Source organism: Zonotrichia albicollis, chromosome 30 (assembly GCF_047830755.1).
Source record: "Zonotrichia albicollis isolate bZonAlb1 chromosome 30, bZonAlb1.hap1, whole genome shotgun sequence".
NCBI classification, from domain to species: Eukaryota; Metazoa; Chordata; class Aves; order Passeriformes; family Passerellidae; genus Zonotrichia; species Zonotrichia albicollis.
In genome coordinates this window covers 2,314,624-2,341,202 of record NC_133848.1, presented here as the reverse complement: position 1 = coordinate 2,341,202, position 26,579 = coordinate 2,314,624, and the positions used below count along the sequence as shown (strand labels likewise).

The following is a 26,579-nucleotide window of genomic DNA, read 5'->3' as shown; positions in this document are numbered from 1 at the left end:
TTCCTAGAGATTTGGGGTCATGGCATGTGGGTACCAGGGTTTGGGGTTCAGAGGGAAAAGGAGATCTTCAGGAACAGGGGTTCTGGGGGAAGAAGCAGCCCATGGGATGGCATGAAGGGAATGGTTTTGCTGGGCAATGGCAGTCCTGGGATGGGGGTCTTCAAGGAGGAGAGACCGAGGCAATAGGGGTCCGATGGTTGAGTTCCCAGGAGAATGGGGGTGCCAGGGATGGGCAATGGCTGGGTGGGCACAGGGATCAAACCTGCTTCTGGGAGTGCCTCATTTTGGGGTGATTTTGGGGTGACTCAGAACCCAGCACATTCCCCAGAGTGCTCATGGCTAGGGGGGCAACCCAAGGTTGTCCTGGGAGGTTCTCGATCTCTGACCCACGGACTCCTGGGCTTTTTCCTGTCACTCCCATTTCCTGGCTCAGCGACCTCAGCAAACATGTGATGACCATTTGGCTGAGACAAAATTACACATTCATAGAATAAAGGCAAGAATCTTTTCCCACACCATTATTTTCCCAGTAAAAATAAATCAAACTGACAAGGTATAAAATTAGCTGGTTTATAGAATACTTTGAATCATTGCTTTCCCAACAAGTCACTCACAATGAAAAATCACAAAATATGTTTTTTTTCTTCCTTTAGGAACCCCTTGCTGCATCCAAGGGCAGCATTTGCTTGTGGATACCACAGAGTGCGTGGAATCTCCCTGAGTATCCAACAGCTCCATGGGATTGTTCCCTGCCTGCTTGGCAGTAACCCAGCCCCTGAAGGAAGCCTTTTGTTGAGCCATATTTAGGAATTATTCCAATTTTTCTCATTCCCACCTTGAAACTTGAATGACTTCCCATGGATTCAGTGCCCCAAATGGGAGAAGCTCTGCCCATTCTTGGGACAGTGCACAGGAATCCGTGGAAATGCCCATGTGTGTCTCAGGGTCTGATTCCCTGGTAAATCCACTCCAGCCTGCCCTGAATTACCCTGCCTGGGTACTCCCTGCTCCTGCTCTGACACTCCTGTTCCCCAACCCCTTGTATGCAGCCCCTGCTCAATATTTCCAGACTTTTCCCTCTCTTCTGGTGTGCACATCCAGAACCCAAACATTCTTTCCATGAGGTACCAAAGGGCTGCAGGTTTTGTTCAAGATGGAGGATACAGGTCAGGTTGTTGAGCAGATTGTGGTTGTCTTTGCAGTAGTTCTGGGGCTCTATCAGTCCCTTGCTGAAAGGGAAAAAATGATCAATTGCTGCCTTTCTGGACTGGTTCCCACACAGCTGCCCTTGCATGGGGAGTTTCCAGCCAGCCCTGCTCTGAAAGCCTTCAAAGGCCCTTGTAGAGGCACTGCTTGGGCTCCCTTTGGGTTTTGTGCTTCTTGCAGAGCTGAGCAAACCACAGGCAGGCCTTTTTCCACCACAGAATTCTCACCTCTGCAGCAGCTCTAAAGCTGCCAGAATCAAAGCCAAGGGGGCAGGGGGGATCCTCAGGTGCTGGCTGCCACCTGGGGCTGGCCAGAGCAGGGCTGGGCAATGGCCATCCCTGTGCAGTGGGGCTGGGCCATGGCTGGGCCCCACCCTTGCACTGACAGGCACCGGGCAAGGAATGTGCAGGGACATTTCTGAAACTGCCACCCATGGGAACAAGACACCCCATGCCAGGATGTGTCAACCCCTGGACTGGTTTCCCCCAGGTCATCCCCACAACAGGGACCTCACAGGGCAGGACCCTCCTGCATGTGCCCTCCCAGGACAGACACTGCCTCCCTTTGCCATCTGACTCTCAGCACAAACGGCCTCTTCCTTTTTGTCCAGGAAAAAGAAAGTGAAAGTGTTGAGGGGGTGCAGCCCAACACCTCCATCCCCCACAGCCTACCCATCCTTCCCTGCTCTCCTTACTCCCAATTATCCCCGTCCCATGGCTTCCCCCAATGTGTTCCCTGCTCAGGTGATTCCTTGGATTGCTGAGCCAGGAACTGAGGTTGAGGGGACATGGCATAAAAGTGAGGAAAAAAAGGAAAAAAATAGAAACAAAGAAAGAAAAAATCTAGGGCAGGGGAGGGCACAGAAGCAGAGCTACCCAGGACCCCCATGTGATACCTGCACAGGAAACAAGCATCCCAAGGGGGCAGCACCTGGCCACAGGTCACCCCAAAATTTGAAGCACCCAGGGAAGGAGCTGTGACCCCCATGCCCCCCCCCCCCCAGCCACTGCCCATCCCTGACACCCCTATTCATTTGGGACCCCAATCATGGGAATCTGATTTCCTTTTATCCCTCCTTCCCTAAGACCCCTTTCCTGGACTGCAGTTCCTCACGATCTCCGATCCCAAAGAACCCCATCCTGGTAATTCCAGTCCCTGAGAGCCCCATTCCCTTGAGGACCTTGATTCCACCAGGGCCCCCATTCTCCCAGGGTTCCCCTTTCCCCTGGCACCCCCATCCCTTGGCCCCCATCCCATGATCACAAATCCCTGGAGGTCACATTGTTCTGGCACGCTCATCCCCAAGTTTGAGTCCATCCATCCACTCGGACCCCCATTCCAATGGGACCCCATCTCTGGGCACCCCATTGCTCTGGAAACCTATTTCTGGCTCCCTACACCACCTCAGACTCCAAATTCTGTCCCCACCATGTCCCACCATCACCCCCATGTCCCACAAGGTCCCCACCCTGCCCCCATCCTGTCCCCAGCCTGCCCCCACCAAGGGCCACCTACATGTGGGGACGGACGTGACCTCGCTTCCTTCCCCTTTATCCGAAGAGCCGCCAGCCAGGGGAGCGGTGGCCACAGCAGCGAGTGACAGCCAGTGCACATGGCTGGGGACACCGGGATGGCCGGGAAGGTGGCACTGCTCATGTGGGGTGAGTCCCCTGGGCACGGGCCTGACACCCCGGGGATGGGCCCTGGTGAGGCAGAGAGTGGTGGCGAGAGGGCAGAGGGGAGCTGCAGGGTCCCCTGAGGTCCTGAAAGGCCGCAGAGGCAGAGCATGAGTTGACCAGGGCTGTGGGGACAGGAGAGGGGGGACAATAACGGGGGACAGGGATTTGGGGAACTATCATGGGGCTGGTGGGGGTGACCACTGCAACCACTGTTGAGTCTCCATGTCCGTGTGTCCAATGTGTCCCCATGTCCTAACTGAGCAAGGGCCAGTCGGTGTGTCTCTGTCCCCAAGGGGTACTTGCCACACTATGACAGTTTATGGACAGCCCCCACACCCAGTCCCTCCCTTCCAATGTCCCTGTGACGCCACCCTCACCAAGCCCTGACCCTTTTCCCTTCCAGCCCAGACCCTTGGCCTTGTTGGTGAGTCCTCGGGGGATGCCATGGCCCCATCCTGGTGTTCCCAGCCCCACGCTAGCCCTGGCAGGCTGGTGTCCCCTGTCACCTACAGGTGCCAAGACCATTCAGCTCCTGGTGGAGCCCCCCTGGAGGCCGGCGGTGCTGTGGGACCGGGTGACACTGACCTGCAAGGGCTCGGGCACTGCCCGTGCAACCAACTGGTACAAGGATGGGCAGCGCTGGGGCAGCAGGGACCGGACCACTTCACTGTCACCGAGAGTGGCACCTACACGTGTGACAGACCCAGAAGAGGGCACAGCCCCTCTGTGACAGTTTCAAATGGTGAGAGGGGTTTGGTTGTCTCCAGCCTCGCACCTGCGGGGACCCCAAGGTCTCTGGGTGTGCTGCTCCTTGGGTCACCTCCTGGTGTGACCGGAGCCCATCCCCTGCACACGGGGAGATCCCAGAGCATCTCAGAGTGGAGGGACCCCAGTTCTGGATTCAGGGAACCCTGCTGCACTGGATGTGTCTCAGTTCAAGGGTCCTTGAGAAAACTGAATGCCACAGGTGTCCTAAGACTCCCATGTCCCACAGCTCGGTTGGTGCTGCAGGTGCCGGTGCAGGAGCTACTGGAGGGGGACAGGATGACACTGCGCTACCGGCGCTGGGAGAACATGTCGGTCACTGGGGTGCGATTCTATCATGGGGACAAGGAGGTAGAGAGGTCCCTCAGTGGGACAGAGCTGTCCCTGTCCCCTCTGCAGCTGAACCACAGGGGCCGCTACAGCTGCGGGGGCCAGGTGGACACCAAGGTGGCACCATGGGCACTCTCAGCTTCAGTGACAGTGACAGTGCATGGTGAGCACCCCACAGTCACCACCCTGACACCCTCACAGCCCCTCCCCAGGGACTCAGGCTCACAAATCTCCCTCCCCTTCCCTTCCCAGAGCTCTTCTCGGTGCCGGTGCTGGAGGGTCCCTGCTATCTTTCTGTGGGATCCCCCGTGACTCTGAGCTGCCGCAGCACCCCCAGCCCCCTGCAGCCCCGAGCCCCCCTCCTGCATGTGTTCTACCAGGTTCATATTCCAATAGTGGGGGGCCCACAGGGGTCGCCACAGCTGCTGGTGCCTACCGTGGGTGTCTCCCACTCGGGGAATTACAGCTTCCAGGTGCAATCCAAGGGGGGGACCGTGCGGAAGAGCAGTGCCCGGCTCCACATCACGGTGCGCAGTGAGTGCGGGGATGGGCACAGGGAGACCCCACAGCCTCCTCGGGGGCCCCTGCCCTGTCTGGGGATCTCCATAACTACCCCATCCTTTCCTGGGGACCTCACCAGATTCCCCAGCCCTATGTGGGTACCCCCATCTTTCTGCTAATCTTTTTCCACATCCCCTCATTCCTGCTTGGGCCACCCTCTGTTGTCCCCCCATTCCTCACTGGGATTCCTTCATCTCTCCCTGATTCAAACTCAGCCCTGTCTGATCTCCCTCCATGGTCCTCAAGTCTCACCATTCCCTCCCTGGTTTTACATACTCTTCCTAGTGTCTTCCCATCTTCCTCTCCAGGTTACTCATCCTTGAGCCCTCCATCATTCCTTGGGGTCCCGTTCCAAGCCCCGCTCCGATCTCTCTGCCTCCTTTTCCTCACTGGTGTCCCACTTCCCCTCTCCCATCCCTCCCCACCACGGGTCTCTCACTGTTCCCTGGTGTCCCCTTATCCAAGGGGTCCCGCCCTTGGGGGTGTCCCTGTCAGTGCAGCCCCTGGGGGACAGGTAGCATGCAGGGACTGACTGGTGCTGAGCTACGCCGTGGCTGCAGGCCCTCTGTCCTTCTCCTGGCACCGGGAGGGCTTGGGGGTGCTGCCAGGAACCGGCCCCCGCCTGGAGCTGCACCACGTTGGGGACAATGACAGCGGCCAGTACCGGTGCCGGGTCACTGACGGGAACAGCGTGGCTGAGAGTGTCCCCCTGAATGTCACTGTCCCTTGTGAGCGGGACCCTCAGGCTGGGGGTGACCCCATACATGGCACCCCCATCCACCTCACCAGGTGCCAGCCCTGTCTCTGTCCCTTCAGTGTTGCCAATGCCACCATCACCCCCGGTCCCCTGTCACACCAGGTGCATGCCGGTGACCCTGTGACCCTGCGCTGCTCAGTGCAGGTGGGCTCAGCCCCTGTCACCTTCACCTGGATGCACAACGGGCAGGAGGTGGCCTGGGGTCCCCTCCTGGAGCTTGGAGCTGTTGATGTGGGACATTTGGGCACCTACCAGTGTGTGGCCACCAACCAGCTGGGACAGGATGGGCACCACGTGTTCCGGGCGCTGAGCCCTGAGCTGGTCCTGGCTGTGACAGCGCGGGGACACAGGGACACAGGTGGGGTCACACTGGGTCACATGGGGGGTGCAGGACCCCTGGGCTTCTGGGTGACCCCAATGTGTCCCTCTCTGTCCTCAGCAGTGGCTCTAGGTCTCAGTGGGTCCCTGCTGTTCCTGCTCCTGCTCCTGGCTGTCATTGGGGGCTGTTACCAGTGGCACTGCTGTGGTTGGTGACAATGCGGGGGGATGTGGTTCCCAGGGATTGGGATGAAGCCCCCCCAGGGTATGGGGGCCATAGGGTGTCACCAACAGCTCCTGGCTTGGGAGAAGCTGAGCCTGCAGAGACCGCAGCTTGAGGTCCTGGAGGATTTGGGGGGGTTCTGAGGGGTTGTGCAGGGAAGTTGGGGGTTCTGTCATGGGTTTTGGGGGAGTTTTTGGGACTCTGGGGTCTCAGTGGATTCAAAGGTTGATTCAAGGTATTTTGGGACTTTCAAAGATGCTTGAGGGTCCCAGGGACAGTCAGGGGTCCCGATGGTGTTCAGAAGCCCTGAGAACCCCAGCGTCACCCCTCATGCTTTTCTTTTGCAGCCCTCAGGAAACAGCAAGAAAGGTGAGTGAAGGACTCCAGGTTTGAACTTCCATTTAACCCCCACAACAAAACCCCCCCATGCCCACAGACACCCCTTTATCCCTGCAGGGCCCTCTCAGAGCCCTCGGCCCCCCCAGAGGCGGGGGAGGTGCTGTACAGTGATGTCGTGAGCACCAAGAAGGCAGGTCGTGAGTACAGGGGGGACACAGGGGACATCACCCACGGCTGTCACCCTCAGTCCAGGTCCCCACAACCGGTGTCTCTCACAGGCCCCCCCCGCGCCACATCCCCCCAGGCGATTTACGCAGATCTGCCAGGACCCCACTGGAGGCAGCAGGACCCCAGTGACATCTGCGAGAACGTGCTGTGACACTGAGGGCACTAGGGACACTGGGGTCCCTGCCCAAGGGCACCCCCAGCTCCCATGGGTGCCCGTCGTGCCCAGGGAGTGGCCACGAGTAGGGGCTCCCATGTGGAGCTCCTCAGGGCTCCCCGTTCAAGGGCTCCCAGTGCTCCCAGTACCCCCAGGGGCTCCCCATTTCCTCCTCTACTACCAGGAGGCACAACACCCTTGTCCCTTTCACTGGACCCAAATATCAGCTTTTTGATTTAACCAGAAGAAACGGTTTTTGTTTGTTTAGCTCTGCCCTGTTTGGCTCAGGAAGGAGAAGGGTCCCGCCTGGTTGTTGAATCAATACTTCTCAGTTCTCAAGATTCAGAATTCAAAGGGTCACAAAAGGAACAATTTCCAGGGAAAGCACCCAACAAGGAACAAACCCCAGAGGTTGCCCCTGGCACGATTCCTCCACCAGGAGGAACCTGGCAGGTCCTGGAACTTCACTGCTCTGATGGCCAAAGTGGCATTTAGGAGCCTCTGGAATCTCTTGTCCCCTGTCCCAAACCCCTCCTCTGCTATGTTTCCCCCACAATGATGTCAGAAAGGCCCTTTGGGGGTTCCAGAGCCTCCCCCTTTGCCAGGGCAGTCAGGATCAGGCCATGGCACAGGGTGTGCTGTCAGAGACAGGAAAAGCTTGATGTCTGGAGACATTTTGGAACACCTGTGTCTGGCAGGGGTGGGGCAGACCTTGCTTTTGCTTAGACAGGGCCCCGTCTGTCCATCAGTCTGTCAGCCATGGCACACTGGGGACATTGTGACACTCTGCCAAAGCCAGCTCCTGAGTGGCCAGGAGACCAGAAGTGCCACCTGGGGAGAGAGCGCTTGGTGGCCCAACTGGCTTAACGGGCAGAGCATTAAGTGGCACAGTTCCTGACCCTGTCTTCAGTTGAGGTCTCTGTCCCATCCACACTGGAACCCAGGATTTGCCCACTCGTTTAAATGAGAAATATTTGCCCAGGAAACTGGGAACATTCCTGGAATGGAAAGAAGACCCATGCCTAAAACTTCTATTAATTTCAAAACTGATGGGCTTACAGTCCAAAGTGTTGGAGAATGAATAACAGCTTTTTACTGGGAAATTTATAAACCGGAACAGAACAAACAAAACAAAACCAGAACTTTCCCTCCTGCTCAGCACTGTTGGTTTTTGTGGCAGTTATAACCGCGGCCAGCAGGTGGCGCTGCAGGGAACACTCCCGGCCAGCAGGGGGCGTCCAGGTCCATCCCCTCAGGGGCCATGGCGGCCTGGGACGGGAGGGAGGAGGGGAAATTGCTCCTTTTGCAAACTCACGGGCACCAATCGGTCCAGGCGCGACCACCGGCAGCAGGCAGAAGGCCCCAAGGCAGCAGGTTGGATCCCAGTGCCCACTGGCAGCGTAGCAGTGTCCTGGGGCCAGGCACACACCCTGCACAACAACGGCAACCGCTGTCTATGATCCCAGAGGGAAGGAAGGCAGTGCCTGACATGGCTTGGATCCACAACCTCACTTCTGATCACTTTACAGACTTTCATTCCCTATTCCTCCTTCAGCCTGCGCATAGCAGCTCTGGGAATGTTGAATTTCCCTGGGATGCTGAGGAAAGCTCGCGCTTGGTGCTGACTCTGCCAGGGCTCCTCAGGTGGCTGCAGAGCGCATTTGGATTTCCTGCTCTTCCTGGGCCACTGCTGGTTCTGACACAGCCGCTGCAGGGGAGGAGGAGGAGAGCAGAAGCACAGCCCTGAGGGCTCTGCAGCTGCAGCTGGAGCACAGAGATAGCCAGGGCTGGGAGCTGTGTCTTGGGAGGGCAAAATGGGGCTAAATTGGAGCTGTTTGGGCCAATGCCCCTCTTCTGCTTCAGACGCTGCAGACCCTTCAGGAGGTGTTGTAATTATTGTTGCTATTCCTGAAGGTCCGCTGTGTTCCTAAAGCATCCCTGTGTACAAACACAGGGCCCTGCTGCCTCTCCCAGGGATTTTGGGATTCTGTGATTGAGGCGGGAGCAGCTGGAGCAGGTGGCCCATGGGAGCAGCACCTGGCCATGCAGGTGGAGCAGGAATTCCAGGAATTCCGCAGGGTGCTCAGGTGAGGCCCTTGGGGGCCGGGCCATGGTGGGCAACCACTTGCCATTCTTGCTCCCCCCAGATTTTGAGACAGAGCAGTGACACCTACCAGGCTCCCAAACCCGTCAGGGCTCAGGCGCAGCCTCAAAGGACGTCCCAGCACAGGCCTTGGGGATGATTTGGGTGCTCCCGGGCTCATTCCAGACAAAGGGGCAGTGCTCTGGGAACAGTTGGCACATCCCGAAGGAGCAGCCCGGGGTTGCTGGAGCCCGAGTGCTGTGAGCAAGGACGGCATGAGGGAGCCGGGCCCTGCTCAGCCGGCGCTGCCTGAGGAACGTCTCATCCTGCAGGAGCTCGGCAGCCTCTGCGGGTGCCGGCCCCGGGGCTGTCGGGGGGCACAGCCGGAGGGGCCAGGGGGCAGCGGGTAGGAGGGGCCGGGATGGAGGGACCGGGACTCCACTGGGGAGCCCCGAGCATGGAGGGAGCGAAACAATGGAGGGGAGACCCCGGGACAGGGGGGAGCAGAGACCCTGCGGTGGGGTCTGTGGAAAGGAGGGACCGCAATGGTGGTCCCGGAGCACCAGGAAGGGGCCCAGGTGCCATCGCGCTGTGAGTGCTGGGACGGTCACGGGGTGTCCGATTCGACTGTGGCAGCGTGTTCGAAGCCACTGTCGCGATGTGTCGGGATTGAGCGTTGCCAGGGTAAGGCCCCCACAGCTCCGGGAAGTGGAGGGATACCCTGGAAAGGGTTGGGGCAGGGGAGTGGAAGAGCCCTGTCTATTCCCTGTGCCCTGTGCAGGCGAGGACAGCAGGGATGGAACAACTTTGGGGACACCTGGAATCGAGACAGCATCCCTGCCCACCACCGCCATGGGGTAGAGCCCCTGCTCAACATTTCCATCCTTTTCTCTCTTGTCTCACAACTGAGCCAGAACCCAAAAACACTTTCTGGGATGTTCTAAAGGGCTGCAGGTTTGAGACAGGAAGGAGGAGGAGGGTCCTGGTCAGATTTTTGAGCAGATGGTTGTTGTCTTTGCAGGATTTTCAGGTCTCCCCCAGTCCCTTGCCTAGAATGATAAAGTGATCAATTGCTGCATTTCTGGACTAGTTCCCCCACAGCTGTCCTTGTAGCGGCAGTTTCCAGCCAGCCCTGCTCTGGAAACCATCAAAGGCCCTTTCAGTGACACTGCTTGGGCTCCCTTTGAGTTTTGTGCTTCTTGCAGAGCTGAGCAAACCACAGGCAGGCCTTTTTCCCCCACTGAATTCTCACCTCTGCAGCATGTGAAAAACACATTCTCTCTCCTGTGTTAATTTTGGATGTTTAATAAAGGACAATAGGAGACAAGGATCATAGAGCAAAGGTTGTTATGGATGGGTGCATCTTGGCACTCAGCCAAGAGCACACTGTTCTCTTCGGGGATACCTCTTGGATACCTTTTCCCTTAGATCAGCCTGTTGCATATTCATAGACACTTATGCATAGAAAACTTTTTCCCCAAGCTAATTTACATTCCAAGAATTGTTTAGCATGGCTCCTCCTTGGATCTGCCTTTTTAGAGCATTTTCCTTGGTTGTGATTTTAGCCATTTCTTATAATCATCTTCATTTCTGGGCCTTGGTCCACACTGTCTTCAGGCGGTGAGTGCTGATAGTTGGCATGTCTGTAGCAGGTGTCCTCATCCTGTGTTCATCGGATGTTATCCCATCCAAGCAGGCATTTTACACAAGCATCCTTATATCAGCGATTTCACAAAGCTTAATGAAGAACAGACATAAAAACTATATCTTTGTAACAAAGTTACTTTAACATTACATATATGAATTTCATTTAAATATTTGTAAAATTCCAGTAATATAATATGTATTTACAATACTTGGTGAGAGGGAGAAAGTGTTCAATTGCTGCATTTCTGGACTGGCTCCCCCTCAATGCCTCTGCAGGAGGGTTTCCAGCCAGCCCTGCTCTGAAAACCATCAAAGGCCCTCACAGAGCCACTGCTTGGGCTCTCTTTGGGGTTTGTGCTTCTTGCAGAGCTGAGAAAACCACAGGCAGGCCTTTTTCCACCCACAGAATTCTCACCTCTGCAGCAGCTCTAAAGCTGCCAGAATCAAAGCCAAGGGGGCAGGGGGGACCCTCAGGTGCTGGCTGCAACCTGGGGCTGGCCAGAGCAGGGCTGGGCAATGGCCATCCCTGTGCAGTGGGGCTGGGCCATGGCTGGGCCCCACCCTTGCATTGACAGGGTGTCATGGTTTGAGCCTGACACAGAGCCAGTGCCCCCATGAAAATGCCTCACCCTGGTGTCTGCTGTGACATGTGACCAGGAATAAGCAAAACAGGCTCCAACTTAAACATAAATAACACTTTATTACCTAAAACTACAGGGAAAAAAATAGGAAAGACTATAAGGAAAAGAAAAAAAAAAATTGAAAACCTTACAAAAACCACTTTTCCTCCTCCCCACTCCCTGACTTTCCCAATCCAATACATTCTCTCAAAAATACCAACTGCCCAGCCCGGCACGACACTTTAGTATACTCAAACTGCAGTTCATGAAGAGGAACGGAGTCCTTCTTGTTCCATAGGCTTCTGGAAACACACTGAAATCCCGGATGCTTCCTTGTCACTTCGGCACCGCCCGGAAAGTCCATTTGCCGCTTGTGACATGTTCCTTCCATGCTCAGTGCTCTCACCACCGAGACATGGATCAGAGCTGCTTTTAGGGTGGTCTTTCAAGGATGCCTTGTCTCACTCCAAAAAGGCACAATCTCTGCTTTTGGGACAACTGTCCCCCCCATATATTTCCAACCCCCTGGGGCCGGGGGGTCCTCACAAATGAACCCTCCTGGTTTTGAGGCACTGCCTCCCCCTAAATGCAGTCTGTGTCACAGGAACAACTGAGTCCATGGCTACAAGAAAAAGTCCAGCCAAACGGCCACTCCAAATCATCTCTCCCCATCCAATCATCTCCACATCTCATCTCTTATCTCCCTTCTTATTCAGCTTCGAGGAGGATTAGCATTTTTGCAAGGCTCTAATCATGAAAGGAAGGGTTAAAAGTTTTCAGTCTCTGTCTGTCGGTCCCGGAACGGCTCCCACGGGAACGGCTCCCACGCACGCTGCCCACACGCTGCCGCTGCGGCCGGGCAGTCTTCCTCCCCCTTCTCGCTGGCTGCTCTCCTGGGGGGGGGGAGGGGAGCTGGCTGCCCGATGTCTCTTGGGGCTCCCCCACCCTTCCATCCTCGAAGCCCCCTCAACACCATCTCTGTCCAGGCCTTACCGCATGGCTGGCCCCTCCCCCGCCCAGCAGCAGCGGGCCGGACGGGGGAGAGATCTGAACTCCTCGTCCTACGAGGTCCAAAGAGGAAGTGCCAGGGCAGTGCCCTGCTTTTAACCCCTGTGTATTCTCGGAGGTGTGTCCAAACCCCACTGGCTACACCAGGTGTCAGTATGAAACCCAAAACCTTCATTGGTTTGACCACAGCTTCCCAGAATTCCCAACTTCTTCCTGGTCAAACCATGACACAGGGGTCCCCAGGATTTGCCACCCCTGGGACAGGCACACGGCCAGGAATATGCAGGGACATTTCTGGAACTGCCACCCCCAGGACACCCCATGCCAGGATGTGTCACTCCCCTGCGACAGGTTCCTCCTAGGGCAAGACCCTCCTGGATGTGTCCCCTCAGAACAGAACCCCCTAACTTTCCCATCTGACTCTTAGCACAAACGGCCACTTCCCTCTTTTCCAAGGAAAAGAAAGTGAAACTGTGGAGAGGGCACAGCCCAACACCTCCATCACCCACAGCATCCCCACCCTTCCTGGCACGCACTACACCCAATTTTCCCCCTCCCCTGGCTCCCCCCAACTCACTCCCTGCTCAGGAGATCCCCTGGATTGCTGAGCCAGGAACTGGGGGTGAGGGCCCCTGGCACAAAAGTGAGGAAAATAAGGAAATAAGAGAAATAAAGAGAGGAAAAATGCAAGGGCAGGGGAGGGCACAGAGGCAGAGCTATCCAGGACCCCCATGTGATGCCTGCACAGGAAAAGAGCACCCCAGCTTGGCTTTGCTAGACTGTGGGTCACCCCAAATTCTGAGGCACCCTGTGAAGGAGCTGTGACCCCAGTGCTCACCCAGCCACTGCCCATCCCTGGTACCCCCATTCCCCTGGGAACCCAACCATGGGACCCCCTTTGCCTTGGTCGCTCCTCCTTAGGGACCCCCATCCCAAGACTACAATTGCCCAGCACCACCATTGCCTTGATCCCATCCCATGGGCTGCTTCTTCCCCCAGAACCCCTATTCCCATGGGTCCCCTTTTTCCTCCTGCACCCCCAACCCTGGCACCCACATGCCATGACCCCAAATCTCTGGGGACCATGTTCCCACAGCACCCCCATCCCTGAAAACCCCCAGGTATGGAGACCCCAATTCCCCTGGACCCCCATTCTCCTGGACACACATCCTTGGTTCCCCACATCCTCTGAGCCACCCACTCATGGCAACACTATCCCCCACCATGTCCCCAGATTATGCAGCCTTGTCCCCAGTCTGTGCCCAGCTTGTGGCCACCATGCCCCTACTGTAGGGCCACCTACACATGGGGACAGACGTGACCTCGCTTCCTTCCCATTCATCCGAAGAGCCGCCAGCCGGGGGAACGGTGGCCACAGCAGCGAGTGACAGCCAGTGCACATGGCTGGGGACACCGGGATGGCCAGGAAGGTGGTGCTGCTCCTGTGGGGTGAGTGCCCCGGGCGTGGGACTGACACCCCGGGGATGGGGATGGGGAGAGGGCACAGGGGGGCTGTGTGGTCCCCTGAAGTCTCCAATGCCAGCAGTGCCAGTCCATCTTACCCACAGTGAACCTTGGTGGAGCTGGGGATGTAGGGTGGCTTTGGACACTGGAACAGGGGCAGGAATTTGGGGATGGCGATGTGGGGACAGGAATGTGGGGACTGGCACCTTTGGGCTCTGGCAGCTCTGGGCATAGGGACAAGGGAACTGGGATGCGGGGACTAAAGGGGACAAGAATGGCGAGGATGCAGCCATGGGGATGGGATCTTGAGCTAGTGGGGGTGACCTGGGCCAGCATGGGCTGTGTCCGTGGTGTCCTCATGCCCACGGTGTCCACAATGTCCGCGTGTTCTACCTCAGCACAGGGTGGCCTCAGCGTCCCTGTTCCCAAGGTATCTGTGCCACAGGGATGTGGTGCATGGGTGGCTGTGACACAGACATGTCCCCCTGCCACTCCAAATCTTTTGGGGACCACCCAGACACGCTTTCCCCAGAAGGACAGTTTGGGGACAGCCCCCACACCCCTTGCCCGTGTACTGTTTTCCCTGCAGTGCCACCCCCACTGAGCCCTGTCCCTTCTCCCTTCCAGCCCAGACCCTCAGCCTCGCTGGTGAGTCCTCGGGGGATGCCATGGCCCCACCCTTCTTTCCCCAGCCCCACACTGGCCCTAGCAGGCTGGTGTCCCCTGTCACCCACAGGTGCCCAGAACACCCAGCTCCTAGTGGAGCCCCCATGGAGGCCGGCAGTGTGGTGGGACCAGGTGACACTGACCTGCCAGGGCTCAGAGACCGCCAGTGCCACCACCTGGTACAAGGACGGACAGCGCTGGGGGCAGCAGGGACCTGACTGCCTCACGGTCACCAAGAGTGGCACGTACAAACGTGACAGTCCCAGAACCGGGCGTAGCCCTGCTGTGAGAGTCTTACATGGTGAGGAGGCTTCAGATGTCCCCAGGCTGGCACCTGCAGGGACCCCAAGGGCTCTGGGTGGGCTCTGCTCCATGGGTCACCTCATGTGTGACCAGATCCTGTTCCCTGCTTTGGGGACAACCCAGAGCATCCCAGTGTGGGGGAACCCTTTGTTGGAACTGGGGACCCCTGGCGCACCCAAAGGGTGGGTCCCAGGGCCATCAGGGATGACAGGACCACTCTGTCCCCTAGACGGGCTGGTGCTGCAGGTGCCAGTACAGACGCTGCTGGAGGGGGAAACGGTGACACTGCACTGCCGGAGCTGGCGGAACAACACGGTCACCTCGGTGTCATTTTACCATGAGGGGAAGAAACTGGAGGGGCTCCGTGATGGCACCAAGCTGTCCCTGTCCCCTCTGCAGCAGCACCACAGCGGCAACTGCCACTGTGAGGGCCAGGTGAGCAAAGTGGTGTCAAAGTAGAGGGTGTCGATGAGGATTACAGTGACAGTACACAGTGAGTGCTACGATGGGGACAGGGAAGCCCGACATCCTCCAAGGATTTCCTATCACTGCCTGAATCCTTCATCCCTCCCTTTTCTCCTCCCTGGATCATACAAAATTTTGCAAGTCCCTTTTGGTTTCCCCCATGACTGCCCAGTTCCCCCTCCTGATCCCACATCCCTCTCTTTGTCCTTCCTATCCCTCCCTGGATTCCCCACCCTTTACAAGGTCCTTGCTCCACCCTCTGGTCTCCCTTCCTTCCATGGGCCCTCTGGCCTATCTATAAACCCCAAATCATTCACTGAGTCTCGTCAGTCTTTCTTGTGGTTCCCCATCCCTGCCTGGGTCTCTGCACCTTTCCATGGGGTCTCACCAATGTCCCTAGGTCCCAATATGCCTCCCAGAGTCCCCTTCTGCTCACTGGGATCCGGTCTGTGCCCTTCCAATCCCCCTCTTTCCCCTTCCATGTCTCCCACCCTTCCTGGGTCCCCAATCCCTTCTGTGTCCATCCACATGAGTCCCACTCTCAGGGGTGTCCCTGTCAGTGCAGCCCCCCAGGGGACAGGTGGCACTGGGGGACAGCCTGGTGCTGAGCTGTGAGCTGGCCGTGAGGACAGGTTCCCTGTCCTTCTTTTGGCACCGGGAGGGCTCGGGGGCGCTGCTGGGCACCAGCCCCCACCTGGAGTGGGGACAATGACAGCGGCCAGTACTGGTGCCGGGTCAGCGACAGGAACAGCGTGGTTGAGAGAGACCCCCTGAATGTCACTGTCCTAGGAGACCAGGACCCTTGCGCTGAGGATGACCCTACCCACAGTACCCACATCTCCATCCCACCTTGCCCAGTGCCAGTCGCATCTCTGTCCCCACAGTGCCTGTTGGCCAATGCCACCATCACCCGTGGTCCCCTGTCACACCAGGTGCACGCAGGTGACCCCGTGAACCTGTGCTGCTCAGTGCAGGTGGGCTCAGCCCCTGTCACCTTCACCTGGCTGCACAACGGGCAGGAGGTGGCCCGGGGTCCTCTCCTGGATCTTGGGAACATCAATGTGGGACATTTGGGCACCTACCAGTGTGTGGCCACAAACCAGCTGGGACAGGACGGGCACTGCATGTTCCGGGCACTCAGCCCAAAGCTGGCCCTGGAGGTGACACCTGGCTCACCCTGGGTCATAGGTGGGGTCACGCATGGTCACCAGGGTGTTCAGGACCCCTGGGGTGATGGGTGATCCTGATGTGTCCCCCTCTGTTTCTTGCAGTGGCCTCAGGGGTCGGTGGGGCCCTTTTCTTCCTCCTCCTGCTCCTGGCTGTCATTGTGGCCTGGCACCGGTGGCACCGTGTGGGTGGGTGTCAATGGAGGGACGGGGGTCCCAATGAGCTGTAGAGACCCACAAAGAAGAGGGTGCAATAGGTTGACACCCACAGGCCCAAAATGGTGACTTTGGTGGGTGTTCTGTAGGGATGGGGGAGGTGCTGGAGGGTCTAGCAGTGATACTGGGGGTTCTTTCAGGGCCCTAGGGGCCTTTGGGGACTCTTTGTCCCTCCTCGGCTTTGGGTTCTTGAGGGTGAGTTGGTCGGGGGCACTGGGGATGTTCATGAATTCTGCGGGGCGTCAGGGATGCTTGGAGGTCCTGTGGAAAATTTAGGGTCCTGTGGGGGCTCAGAAATCCTGAGAGTGGTCAGAGCCCAGGGACCCCACAGTCACCCTACCACTTTTTTTCTCAGCAGACTCCAGGATGGAGCAGGAAAGGTGAGTGGGCAGCTCAAACCACACTCTCCGTTTTTCCCCAACCCCCAAGCCCTTCCATCCCCTCCCCCACATCCCCTTTATTCCCTCAGGGCCCCCCCGGATCCCCCGGCTCCCCCAGAGGAGGGGGAGGTGCTGTACACCCACGTCGTGGTCACCAAGAGGGCAGGGGGTGAGTACAGGGGGGACACACGCAGAGGGACACGTCACCCACGAGTGTCACCCCACCCAGATCCCACAGCCCGTGTCTCTCACAGCGTCCCCCCGTGCCACCACCCTCCAGGATCCCCAGGTGACCTACATGGAGCTGTGGGCACCCCAGAGGTGACCGCGAGAACACGATGATATCTACAGGAATGTGCTGTGACACTGGGGGGAACTGGGGGGCACTGGGGGTCCCCACCCATGGGCACCCACTCGTGTGTGTGCTGCCACTAAAAACTGCCCCTCCCCTCCCTGTGGAGGCACAAAGATCCCAAAGGGCTGAGAAACAAACAATTTCCAGAAACAGCAATGAGAGAGAATAAAAACAACAGCAACGGCACCAAGGTTCAGAGTCTGAATTGTCACAAAACGGAACGATTTCTGGGGAAAGTCACCAAAAAGTAATATACCTCAGACATTTCCTCTAGTAGTTTTCCTCCACCAGAGGAACGTGGCACGTTACAGGACCTTCCTTGCTCTGATGGCCAAAGTGGCCTTCAGGAGCTCTGGATTCTCTTGTCCCCTGTCCCAAAGCCCTCCTCTGCTGTGTTCCCCAAACAAGGAACTCACAAAGGCCCTGTGGGGATTCTGGAGCCTCCCCCTTTTCCAGGGCAGTTGATATTAGGCCATGGCACAGGGTGGGGTGTCAGCAAATGGAAAAGCTTGATGTCTGGAGACATTTTGGAACTCCTGCGTATGCCAGTGTGGGTCAGGCCTTGCTTTTGGTGAGACAGGACCCCATCTGTCCATCAGTCTGTCAGCCATGGCACACTGGGGACAGTGTGATGCTCTGCCAAAGCCAGCTCCTGAGTGGCCGGGTGACCAGAAGTGCCAGCTGGGGAGAGGGCACTTGGTGTCCCAACTGGCTTAAAAGGCAGAGCATGAGGTGGTCAAGTCCTTGACTGTGTCTTCTCTTGGGATGTCTGTCCCATCCACACTGGAACCCAGGAGTTGGCAACTCATTTAAATGAGAAATATCTGCCAAGGAAAGTGGGATATTCCTGGAATGGAAAGAAGACTCATATCTAAAACTTGCTTTAATTTCAAAGATTATGGGGCTTTCAGGTCAAAATGTTGAAAAAGGAATAGCAGCCATTTCCTAGAAATTTATAAACCAGCAACCCAAAGCAAAAAGCTACAAAAATCCAGAACTTTCCCTCCTGCTCAGCTCGGTTGGTTTTTGTGGCAGTTATAACCGCGGCCAGCAGGGTGCACTGCAGGGAGCACTCCCGGCCGACAGGGGGCACCCCGGTCCAGCTCCATCCCGTCAGGGGCCATGGCGGCCTCGGACAGGAGGGAGGAGGGGAAATCGCTCCTTTTGCAAACTCACGGGCACCAATCGGTCCCGGCACCACCACTGGCAGCGGGCAGAAGGCGCCAAGGCAGCAGGTTGGATCCCAGTGCCCACTGGATGCGTAGCAGTGTCCCGGGGCCAGGCACATGCCCTGCACAACACCCGTGTCTGGTCTCCATGATCCCGAATGGAAGGAAGACAGAACCTGACCCCAGGCAGCTCTCGGGTCCACAGCAGCTCTGGTGGCTTTACACCACAATTCCTGCAAGTCCTCAGCCTTTCTCTCCCTTTTTCTCTTTCAGCCCTGTCACAGCCGCTCTGGAAATGTTGAATTGCCCTGAGATGTTGAGGAAAGCTGGTACTTGGTGCTAACTCTGCCTGGGCTCCTCAGGGGGCTCCGGAGCACTTTTGGAGTTCCTGCTCTTCCTGGGCCACTGCTGGTCCTGACACAGAAGCCACACGGGGAGGCGGAGGAGTAGAAAAGCATAGCCACAGCCCTGAGGGCTCTGCAGCTGCAGCTAGAGCACAGGGAGAGCCTAGGCTGGAAGCAGTCCCTTGGGAGGCCAAAATGGGGCAAAACTGGAGCTGGTTGGGACAATGCCCCTGTTCTGCTCTGGCAGCTCAGACCCTTAAGGAGGTGTTATAATTATAGCTGGAGTTACTCAAGTTCAGCTGTGCTCCTAAAGCATCCTGCTGCATAAACAGATGGCTTTGCTGCCTCTTCTAGGGATTTTGGGCTACACAAGGCAGTATTTGATACCATTTGGGGGTCAGATGCTGCCAGCTCTGCCCACAAGGAGCTTTCTTTGCTACCCGGAAGGTTTTTACTGGTGCTGGGGATGATTCAGTGCCTGTGTCATGTGGCCACTGCTTCCCACAGGCTATCAGGAAGGCCGAGCTGGAGCAGCGGCCAAGGCAGGAGCAACTGGAGGAGAAGGTTGCCCACGGGAGCAGCACCTGGCCATGCAGGTGGAGCAGCAGCGCCAGGAATTCCACAGGGTGCTCAGGTGAGGCTCACAGAGGCCCATGTTGGGACACCACTTGCCATGCCTGCTCCCCCGACATTTTGGGATAGAGCAGTGACACCCATCGGCTCCCAAACCCCTCAGGGCTCCGGCACAGCTTCACAGGAGGTCCTGGGGTGATTCGGATACTCCCGGGCTCATTCCCGACAAAGGGCAGCACTCTGGGAGCGGTCGGCACATCCCGAAGGAACAGCCCGGGGCTGCTGGAGCCCGAGTGCTGCAGGCAAGGACGGCGTGAGGGAGCCGGGCCCCGCTCAGCCGGCGCTGCCCCAGGAACGTCTCATCCTGCAGGAGCTCGGCAGCCTCTGCGGGTGCCGGCCCCGGGGCTGTCGGGGGGCACAGCCGGAGGGGCCAGGGGGCAGCGGGTAGGAGGGGCCGGGATGGAGGGACCGGGACCCCACTGGGGAGCCCCGAGCATGGAGGGAGCGAAACAATGGAGGGGAGACCCCGGGACAGGGGGGAGCAGAGACCCTGCGGTGGGGTCTGTGGAAAGGAGGGACTGCAATGGTGGTCCCGGAGCACCGGGAAGGGGCCCAGCTGCGATCGTGCTGGGAGTGCCAGGACGGTCACGGGGTGTCCGAATCGACTGTGGCAGCGTGCCCAAAGCCACTGTCGCGATGTGTCGGGACCGAGCGTTGCTAGGGTAAGGCCCCCACAGCTCCGGGAAGTGGAGGGGTACCCTGGAAGGGGTGCAGCAGGTGTGGGGCAGAGCCCTGTCTATTCCCTGTGCCCTGTGCAGGTGAGGAGGGCAGGGATGGAGCAGCTCGGGGGACACCTGGAATCCAGACAGGGTCACTCCCCACAGCCCCATCATGGCCATAGGGCAGAGCCACTGCTCATTATTTCCCACATTTCCCTGTTGTCTGGCAGCCGAGCCAGAACCCAAACTTTCTTTCCACGATGTTCCAAAGGGCTGCAGGTTTTGTTCAAGAAAGAGGACGCAGTCAGGTTGTTGAGCAGATTGTTTTGGCATTTGCAGTAGTTATGGGACTCTCTTAGTCCCTTGGAGACAGGGACTGAATTATCAATTGCTGCATTTCCTGACTAGTTCCCCCACAGCTGCCCTTGCAGGGGGGGTTTCCAGCCAGCCCTGCTCTGAAAACCATCAAAGGCACTCACAGAGCCACTGCTTGATCTCCCTTTGGGTTTTGTGCTTCTTGCAAAGCTGAGAAAACTGTGGAAGGGGCTAGCAGCGGGCCTGTTAGCTAAAGGAGCAAGAAGTAAGAAGAAGAAGAAGCTGATAAGGAGCTTTCTCCAAGGCCGTGCGCTCAGCCACTCGCCTCCAAGTTTCTTGAAATACACCATATTGTACTGGCTGGAATAGAATTGTAGCAAGATGAGTGATATCATAAGGTGCAAGCAAATCTGCATTAATCACACGTATTAACTGCATTACCTCTGAGGAATTAATACCATACTGAGCTACTTTTGATTGGAGGTCTTGCACAACCCTCCAGGCGAAGATGTGATGACTGTCATTCTGTCCTGCTCCAGGAGCTGCTTTGAAAACTGGAAAAGCCATAGGGTTATCACAAGCAACATTTGCATTGGCACTGTTCTCCTGAGGTACTCTTGGAGCACCTAACCTTTCTATGATGTCCCAATTCTTTTCTTCAACTGCTTTCCTCCTAACAAATTCCCAAAACTCCTGAGGGTGTCGAGGAAGCACAGTGACTTGGCATGGAGGCAAAGTCCATGGGGCAGTAAGGCTAGAGCTCTTAGAAGATGAAGGGACCAGAGCTCCTTGCCCCAACACAGGTGTTACTGCAGGAGACTCATCACTTGACTCGCTGTTGCTGTCACTGTCAGGTAAAGGAGGATACATCCTTGCAGGTTGTCCAAGCATCTCAGAGGGGAGCGGGGGGGCGGACGGCTGGACCAGAGAGGAGGGAAGCGGGGGGGCAGATGGCTGGGTTTTTCTCTCTGCTAGAGAGATTTCAGCTAACTGGCGTAGCGGTGTAGTATATACAGGCACCATCGCGAGCTGCTGCGCAGGTGTGAGATAAGGAGGCTTAGGGGTCTGATAAGAAGAGGCTAGGGCAGGTTGCCCAGAAGTTTTGGCAGCTTTCCCAGAAGCCTTGGCAGCTTTCCCAGAAGCTTTGGCAGCGTGCCAGGTAACTCCCATGGCGCCCGAACTTTCTTCACCAAGTTCCCCATCAGAGCCCCCTTCTACCTCAGAGGCCCCCTCTGCCTCAGCCCCCCCGTCAGGTTCTGTTATCAGCCCCGACTCTTCGTCCGCATCTTGCTCCGTTTCTCTCTCTACTTTCCATTCTTTTAAAGCCTCAAAGAGCGAGTTCCAGGTTACTGCTAAATCAACAGCTGTTTTATCTCCCGCTCGAATAACTTGCCAAAGTCTGTCCCCGACTTTCTTCCATGCCTTAACACTAAATGCTGTGTCGGGATCAGTGCCAAAATTCTGTGATTTAGCCCACAGCAATATATTACGAAGCGCATAGTCTGACGTATTAATTCCCTTATTTCTTAACAAAACTTTCCAGGTAGACAAAACACTTTCTTCCTCTTTAGATAAATTTTGTCCCATTATTACTAGTTGGTGGCTCACCTACTTCCAGGTGTCTTGATTGGAGGGAATCAGGTCCGGACCTCCCTGTGGCTTCCACCTGCCACTCTCAGCTGCACCAACGCCGCCTCCCCCACTACGTCCCAGTGGGTCACGGTTGCCAATTGCTAGGACCCCGTATGGGCCCCCACCGACTATGTTCTTATCACGTCGGCGTCACCAAAATGTCGCAGTCGAGGCGGTCACGACATAAAGCAGAGACCACAAGTAGTCTCAGTTGGTAACACTTGGCAACAGTTTATTAATGAAAATGGCTGATCTTTTATACACTTTCCAGTTGTTTACCCTTCTTCTACCTTAGCTATTGGCCACAATAATTCAATATCATGCCATTGGTGAAAAGTTACTCTGACTCCACCTAACTTTCTAAAATCGCTTCATCCAGCTGCAGAATGCTCTTATCTTCCTTCTCTCGATCTCCTTGGTTACGGCCTTGGAGAAAGCTCCTTATCAGCTTCTTCTTCTTCTTACTTCTTGCTCCTTTAGCTAACAGGCCCGCTGCTAGCCCCTTCCACAGAAAACCACAGGCAGACCTTTTTCCACCCACAGAATTCTCACCTCTGCAGCAGCTCTTAAGTTGCCAGAATCAAAGCCAAGGGGGCAGGGGGGACTCTCTGGTCCTGGCTGCCACCTGGGGCTGGCTAGAGCAGGGCTGGGCAATGGCCATCCCTGTGCAGTGGGGCTGGGCCATGGTTGGGCCCCACCCTTGGATGGCCACTGGCTTCAAGGAGCAGGAGTTTGGGAGCTCATTCCTGCTGGGGCTCCATTCCCCAGCTGCTCTTGCTGGATCAGATCCTGCAGGGGATGAGCAAGAATGGAGAAATCTGGACCCGCCCAGGGCTTCCATTCCCCAGGAAAGATCCCCCCTGTCCAGCATGTGTCCCCCCTGGGACAGGATCCCCACAGGACAGAACACCCCCCCCCCCCCCCCCCCACCGTGTGACATTCAGCACAAACGGCCTCTTCCTTGTTCTGCAGGAGAGAGAAAGTGAAAATGTTGGGGGGGCACAGCCAGTTCCCCGCATCCCCCAGCCTCCTGACAGACCCCTCACTGTTACTTGCCCCACTCTGGGCTTCTCCCAGCCCATTCCCTACTCAGTTGTTTCCCAGAACAATCAAGGAACAAATTGGGGCGTTGTGAAATTGAGGGATCAAAGAGAGGAAATGGAAATGAAGAGTGGAAAAAGCCCCTGGGAGCTGGGGGCACACAGACTCAGAGCCCCTCGCAATCTCCCTGGCGTGACCCCCAGGCCATCGGCACGCTTTGGGGGCTGTGCTTGCCTGTGGGTCACCCCAAAATCTGAGGCACTCAGGGAAGGGGCTCCACCCCAAGGATCCACCAAGCCACTGCCCATCCTGGGCACCCCATTGTCCTGGGAACCCAACCATGGGACCCCCATTCCTTCAGTGCCCCTGTCCCAGGGACTCCATCCCAGTACTCACATTCCCCAGGATCTCCATGGCCCTGCACCCCATTCCCAAGGAACCCTCTCCCATTCATTCCATCCCCAGAAATTCCTCTTTCCCCAGAACCTTGATTCTCCCAGGAACCCTCATGCCCACTGGATCCCTCATTCCCCTGGTACCCTCATCCCTAGGACAACCATCCCCTGGGCAACCATCCCCTGACCCCAAATCCCTGGAGCCCTCATTGCTCTGTGACTCCCATCCCTGAGTTCCCCCAGCCCTGGGCACCCCCTTCCCATGGCACCTCCATCCCTGGTGACTCCCCCTCCTCAGAACCCCCATTCCCAGGGACCCAATCCCTTGGGCTCCCCATTCCCCTAGAACCCTGACACCTTTATTATGTCCCTTCGCCTCCGCCCTCAGTCCCTTCACTCCACTGTACTGTGACGCAATACCCAAAGTCCCCCATCACACCCATCCCTCTCATCCCTATCTCCTCACACCAGCTGCCAGCCCCTCCCTGTGGCCTCAGCCTTGTCTCTGTCCCCACAGTGCCTGTGGCCAATGCCACCATCACCCTAAGTCCCCTGTCACATCAAGCGCACACAGGTGACAACATGAGCCTACACAGCTTGGTGCAGGTGGGCTCAGCCCCTGTCACCTTCACCTGACTGCACAATGGGCAGGAGGTGGCCCAAGGTCCCCTCCTGGAGCTCAAGGCTGTCAAAGTTGGACATTCGGGCACCTACCAGTGCGTGGCCACCAACCAGCTGGGACAGGACGGGCACCACGTGTTCCGGGCACCGAGCCCTGAGCTGGCCCTGGAGGTGACACCTGCCTCACCCTGGGTCACAGGTGGAGTCACACAGGGTCGCTGGGGTGTCCAGGATCCCCAAGGTTCGCGGTCACCTCAGTGTTTCCCCCTCTGTCCCCAGCAGTGGCTGTGAATGTCGGCAGGACCCTCCTGTTCCTGCTCCTGCTCCTGGCTGTCATCGCGGGCTGTCACTGGTGGCACCACCAGGGTGGGTGACAGTGGGGGGGCAGGGGGAATAGGGTTCCTGGAGTGAGGAGGAGCCCCCAGAGTGGGGGCAGAGATCAGCAGCACCCAGGGTGCCTGAGCTGGGGGACACTGAGCCTTCAGTGACCTCGGCTGGGCATTTTGGGGGATTTGGGGGATATTTGGAGAGTCTTAGTTGTGCTCCAGGGCCATCCCCGGATGGGCTTTGAGGAACACTGCGGTGGCATTCCTGGAGGGTTTGGAGAGCTCCTAGAGGGCTGTGCAGGGATGTTGAAGGATCTTTCTGGGTCCTGTGGGTGTTTGTGGGTCCCCCTCTCTTCCATGCTTGGGGTTCTGGGGGCTCAGAGGTTTGGGGGCATCAGGGGGACTGGGGGCACTATGGTGATACAGAAGTTCCGGGAGGTTCAGGGGTCATTAGAGTGTCCTGGGGGAATCAGGGGTCCATTGGAATTTGGGGCTGCAGTGGGGATATGGGGGTCCCGTGGGTGGTTGGAGCTACTGAGGTCCCAGGAAGGATCAGGGGTCCCAGTGTTCCCACAGTCCCCCTCTCCCCTTTCCCTTGCAGCTGCCAGGAAGCTCCAGGACAGGTGAGTGGGGGGCTCTGCCTGGGGCTCCCCTTTTCCCCTCCCCAGACATGACCCAGAGCCCCCCCATCCCCACAGGATCCCCTGGGAGGAAGGGGCAGTGCTGGACCTCCCACATTGTGGGCACCAAATGGGCAGATGGTGAGTACAGAGGGTGACAGTGACACGTCACCCACGGGTGTCACCCCCACCGAGGTCCCCACAACCGGTGTCTCTCTCAGGGCCCCCACGGGTGTACCCCAGCCCTGCCCCACCTCGGGATCCACAAGTGACCAACGCGGAGCTGTCGGGACCCAATGAGGGACAGCAGGATCCCCGTGACTACAATGACGTGCTGTGATGCTGGGGACACTGGGGGTCCCTGCCTGAGGGCACCCACCATCTGTGTCCCCAAGCTTCCATGGGTGCTCACCGTGTCTGTGGGGTGGCCACGAGTGGGGGTCCCATGTGGGACTGCCCAGAGCTCCCCATTCCAGTGCTCCCAGGACCCCAGGAGCTCCCCACTCCCTTCCCTAGAGCCAGGAGGTACAGGACCCTTGTCCCTCTTATTGGACCCAAAATACAGCTCTTTGATTAAACTGGGAGAAATGGTTTTTGTTTGTCCAACTCTGTCAATTCAGCTTGGGAAGGAGCCAGGTCCCTGTCAGGTTAAGGAGCAGATTGTTGTTGTTTTCTTTCCAGTAGACCTGGGGCTCTCTCAGTACCCTGGGGACAGGGACAAATTGCTGCATTTCTGGGCTGGTTCCCTCCCAGCTGCCCTGCAGGGCGGGTTTCCAGCCACCCCTGCTCTGAAAACAATCAAAGGCCTTTACAGACTCACTGCTTGTGTCACTCTGGCTTTTGTGCTTCTTGCAGGGCTGAGACAACCATAAGAAGAACAAAAACCAAGAACTTTTTCCCCCACAGAATTCTCACCTCTGCAGCAGCTCTAAAGCTGCCAGAATCAAAGCCAAGGGGGCAGGGGGGACCCTCAAGTGCTGGCTGCCACCTGGGGCTGGGCAGAGCAGGGCTGGGCAATGGCCATCCCTGTGCAGTGGGACTGGGCCATGGCTGGGCCCCACCCTTGCATTGACAGGGGTCCCCAGGATGCGCCACCCCCTGAACTGGTTTCATCCAGGTCATTCCCAGAGCAAGATCCTCCCTGGACAAGATCCCCCTGGATGTGCCCCCCCAGGACAGAAACCCCTCTTTTCTCATCTGACTCTCAGCACAAATGGTCTCTTCCTGCTTGTCCCGAAAAAGGAAAATTAAAGTGTTGAGGGAGCACAAGCAGACATTCCCCAAAGCCTCCCCACCCTTCCCTGCACCCCTCACACCCCATTTTTCCCATCCCCTGTGTACCCCCAACCTGTTCTCTGCTCAGGTGCTCCCCAGGATTGCTGAGCCAGGAACTGGGGCTGAGGGGACCTGGCACAAAAGTGAGAAAAATAAGGGAAATAGAGAAATAAAGAGAGGAAAATGTCAAGGGCAGGGGAGGGACAGAGTTAGAGCTATCCAGAACCCCCATGTGATGCTTGCCCAGAAAACAAGCAGCACAGGGGGAAAAGCTGGGCCCCGGGTCACCCCAAAACCTGAGGCACCCAGGGAAGGGCTGTGACCCCCGTGCCCCTCCAGCCACTGCCCATCCCTTGCACCCCCATTCCCCTGGGAACTCAACCATGGGACCCCATTTCTTTCAGTCGCCCCTTCCCTGGAGCCCCCAATCCCCGGACTGCACTTCCCCAGGATCTCCAACCCCAAGGAACCCCATCCTGATTAATTCCAGTCCTTGGGATCTCCCTTCTCTTGGGGACATTGATTCCCCTAGGACCCCCATTCTCACAGAGCCCCAATTCTCACAGGGCCCTCCTTTCCCCTGACACCCTCATCCCTTGGCCACCACCCCATGATC

At 57.3% G+C, this 26,579-nt stretch overlaps 1 long non-coding RNA gene across 1 annotated transcript; it reads left to right on the top strand.

Moving 5' to 3' along the window:
• Positions 1-23,941: 23,941 nt before the first annotated feature.
• Positions 23,942-25,318, top strand: LOC141725663 (uncharacterized). The gene is made up of 3 exons (XR_012577361.1): positions 23,942-24,108; positions 24,767-24,829; positions 24,910-25,318. It is a non-coding gene; the product is annotated as an uncharacterized LOC141725663 (long non-coding RNA).
• The last annotated feature ends 1,261 nt before the right edge of the window (positions 25,319-26,579 follow it).